Raw genomic sequence first — 4,527 nt, 5'->3', positions numbered from 1 at the left:
TACAGAAATTGATAGCTTCTCCCCCTGTGGGCCATATCTGGGAGGGAGCCATCCTCAGGGTGCCAAAGGGTGGCATGGCCCAGCACAGGATGGGGCAGTTGGGTCCTGGCTTTCAGTCCTCTGCCTGTACCTGAACTCTCCTCCCACCCAGTGCAGGTTCCTCCTACCTGGGGGCCCCCAAACTGGAGAAGACCCCAGTCCTTACGCTGCCCCCTGTCAGTCACTGGAGGGGCCTGCAGCCCTTATCGGATGATGGTTCCCAAGCCAGGGACCTCGTGGATGCCCAGACCTCCCTGGCCTTTTCAGTCGAGAGGGCGTGGGGCCAGTTCTCAGGTGGCCAGGCCATGGGGGTTTAGGGTTGGACTAGAAAAGTCTCAAAGGAGTTTCCAGACTCTTCAAGGCTTCCCAGAACCTTATTAACATTTTGAACCAGAGGTTCCAAACTGGTGGCCCACGGTCAAGTATGAGTGTTTAGTTTGGCCCGCACTGGATTTTTCAAAAATTTGAACTTTAGTGGCTATAGGCAGGGCACGTACTCTCCGGTTTGTCAGAGTCCCCACCACTCTTTATTGTCTAGCACCTCTACCGCTCTTATTTTCATCAACTGGAGGCATTTGAATTTGCAACCCATGCACTCAGAAACCTTCTCCCCACTGCCTGAGGTTTCAATGAATTCCCAGCCCAGGTGATCTCCAAGGGACCTGTGGGACTTTAGCCCTTAGGAGGGCACTGGGGCTGCCAGGCAAGACCTTCCCTCCCTGGATACTCCTAGCCCTGTTGGCCCTGACCCTGAGACCTGGACCAGGCCTTGCCCTCCCTGCCCTCCGCTTTCTTCAACTCTCATGGGTGACACACCTCTGCAGGACACAGGTGTAGCAGGGAACTGGCTTGGGGTAAGGCAGATTTGGAGATACGAGGATAAGGCAGATGGAAGGAGAGGACCAAGAAAGGCTTCCTTGTTGGGGAGCCCCCTGCTGGGGAGGGGTGGAGGTCTGTGCTGTCCAACCAGGTGATAGTTACAAGGCACGTGGAACATCAGTGCGTGGGGGTGTGATGAGGGGTGTGTGCTGCCTGGAGAGGTTTGGGGAGCACAGTCAGCAGCCTGGGGCATCAGTTCCAAAAAACTGGGAGACAGAAGTCTGCCCTGGGAATGGGGACATGGTCTCCTAGGGGTTGAGATACTGACAGCATGGCAGGGCCTGACATATTTGGTACCTAAAGCATCCTGTTCTCTTCTCTCCCTGGCAAAATTAAGATGGACCCAACTACCTCTCATCCCCAGGAAAAGCCTAACTCTGCCACGACTTCCTGTGTGATCTTGGGCAAGTCCCTGGCCCTCTCTGTGCCTCCATTTCTTCTTTATAGTGGATGTGGAGGGTAGGTGGCTTAAGAGACAGTAAGGGCCCCTCTGGGCTGCGAACCTTCTCTCACTGCAAGGATGTTGTAGGGATTCTGGGAAGGGCTGAGCAGCCAGGCTAGGGGGGAAGACAGGGAATGGGCAGCAGGAGGCAGGGACCCAGGGTGTCCAGTTCTGGCAGGGAAGAGAGACTGGCTGAGGTAGATTGTGTCACAGAAAGGAAAACAAAACCGCTTGAATGGGATGGTGCCCCTTCCCTACTCTGACTCCTCCATCCCAGTGAAACAAGGGGACCAGCAGGGACAAGATGAATTAAGGGACAGGCCAGCAGAGAGCAGGACCTCAGGCCTGGGAGGGATGGGGTCCTGAGCTCCTAGGTGTGGAGGGAGGGGGATAGTCCTTAACGGGCTGAGCTCCTTCCAGAGGGTGAGACACAGAAGGTGCCTGTAGCCCTCTCCTCGGGCCCTTTGACTATGACCGTTTCTGGTGTTCAGGTGTCCTTGCAGGCAGAGGCCTTTAGGGAAGGTTTTGCGGGATTGAGAAGATGTGGGGTGGAGGTGGAGTAAAGTCCAAAAATGAGCCTCAAGCCACGCCTCAGCACTGCCTGCTCGTCCCTACTCTCTGGTCCTCTGGGAAGCTCCTGGAGCTGTCAGGACTCCCAACTCCCAGGGAGGATATTTTTAACTTTTCTTTCAAGGATGCTGGGGAGTGGGGCAGCCAGATGGACCATTCTAGGGCACTGGGGAGTAAAATAACTCGCCAAGGCTGACCCTCATGTCCCCTCTCTGAGCCTGTTTCCTCCTCTGTAAGACGGATTGATAACACCTCTGTTGTAGGCAGGGGAGAGTTTAAGTGAAACAGTCCAGAGTGAAAACTGCTGGCAGTCAACCCAGGAGAAACGGTCGGTTGGATCTGGGTCCACATCCTCAATGCTCCCATCTCACAAAGGGCCATGGAATTTGGTCTCCGAAAACAGATGGACAGAGGATAAAGAGGATGGGGGAACGCACCAGAGGGAGTCTGGTTCAGCCTTGGGCTTCTCCTACCCCCCACCACCTTGAGGCCTGGTTCCTGAGGAATCTTAGGGATCAGGGATGTAGAAGAAAGAAAGAAGGAAAAACACTCTCTGTGTGTTGACAGGAGGGATGCACACACCATCTCGGCCTGGGTGGGTGTCTGTGCAGTCACCTGTGGTGCTGGGGGGGTGAGGTGACTTGTGTCATGGGGGTGATGTGTGCTTTTGTGTGTGTATGTGCAGTCCTGCCTTCTCTGCCTTTGGAGCCACCCTGCACCCTGAGTGTGGCCCTCTCCCAGCATCCTTAGCAAAGCCACTATCACCTTTCACATTCTGATGGAACAGCCAGGTATCTAGGACCTTGTGAGACTCGCTGCCACTCTGGGCCTCAGTTCCTATCTGTAACCCAAGGGAGGCTGAACCAGAAAGAGCTAAGTGCCCCTCTAATTTGCATAGTTTGCCCCTCTAATTCTCATGTCCACTTCACCCCAGCTCAGGTCTGCAACTGTCCTTAATATCACCTGCTGAGCCCTTGCAGTGAACGCACCTTAGTAGGCATGCGGGAGGGAGGAATTTGTGGGGAGGGGTTCCAAGCTTCGCCTAGAGGCTCTGTCCCCTCACCCCAAAGAACTGCCTACTTCTCAGCTTCCATACCACCCCCCATGCTATCCAGGACTCGTTGTCCCAGGTGGAGAGAAAGGGCACTGGGTGAGTGGTCCCAAGGATGCCCTGGGATGTTTGGACCATGGGAATGAACCACGGGTCCTGGAGGGTTGTCAGATCTGAGGCAAAGCAAGTCAGTTTTACAGCTGCAGCCCCAGGGAGCTGCATCTGCAAGGTGGCTAAGAGCCAAGATTCATCTCATGTCCCCACAGCTAATTTTCTCCAGCTGGAAACCAGTTGGCAGTTGAAATGTCTCAGGGGTTCTGAGGACAGTTTCTCCTCGGGAAGGTGGCTGTGGACTAAGGTGGACAGGGGCACAGAACTCTTATAAACCCTAGAAGTCTAGAACTGGAGTACTCTTTCCTAGAATATTCCACTCACACAGGGTTCTGGTGCCCTCTTCCCCACCTCCATGGCGGGAGCTAGAATCCCCCACAGCAGAGCAGCAGGGTGCCAGTGTCTGCACCTCGTTATAACAGAATCCAGGTCAGAGTGACTCCCGAGGACGTTTTATCAGCTATGTGTCCTGGAACTCAATCCAGAACAAAGAATGTCTCTCTAGAACAGTCTCCCTGCTAAAGGTGCCAGAACCTCATCCACAATCAAACCCAGACAGAGTATCTTCCTAGGCAGTTCATCTATTGTGGTCAAGACCTTCATCTAGAAGAAATGTTCTAGATGCTCACCTAGAACAAAGAATAGCTCCTTGAAACATTTCACCTGAGGGGTCTGGAGCCTCATCCATAAAAGAGCCCACAACAAAGGGTGTCTCCTGAGAAACATTCTCTATGCTCCAGATCGAGGTTGCCCTCCCCCAAATCTGCCACCCCTTCATGCTTCTGCCAGCCTGTACCACTCCGATGTCTCAGGGTCCTCCCTCCTGTCCACCTCCAGCACTGTCAGCCCCCCAACCCAACTTCCCACCCCACCCCAACTCCCTCCTTTAATTCCCCTCTTGCCCAGGCTCCAGACCTCGACCCACAGGAGCTGTACCAACCTCGTTCACCAGATGCTCCCGCCTCACCCCACATCTTCCGTGGCCTCCTCCATCCTTCCCAGAGGCAGCCCACCCCCACACCCCCTGAGGAGCACAGGGCCTAGGTCATGGACCCCCTTCTCTGGCGGGCCCACCGGAGTTGACAGGTGGGCAACTCCAGGCAGGGGAGAGGGTGTGGGGTCCTCAGCACCAGCCGTGACATGGAGGCCTCCATGAAAGCGGGGCAGCTCACAAGGAGCGTAGCACCAGTTGGTTCCCTGGGCCCCGGTTCAGGGGAGTTTAGGAAATGGGCCACAGGGCTGAAAACAGGGCCAAGGCCTGGGGCCTCCACAAGGCTGTCCCCTCCCATGAAATAACCCAATGGTGGGCGCCACTCTACCCTTGGACCAACAGATCCACTCCCCCTCAGCCTGGTGGCCCTGAAATTCTGGGCTCAACACTGTGCTCAATGTGGGATCAGCCAAAGTTCATCCCTTTTTGCAGGGAGACTGTGAC

The sequence above is a fragment of the Hyperoodon ampullatus genome, assembly GCF_949752795.1.
Source record: "Hyperoodon ampullatus genome assembly, chromosome: 14".
Classification (NCBI taxonomy): Eukaryota; Metazoa; Chordata; class Mammalia; order Artiodactyla; family Ziphiidae; genus Hyperoodon; species Hyperoodon ampullatus.
This window is presented reverse-complemented; position numbering follows the sequence as displayed.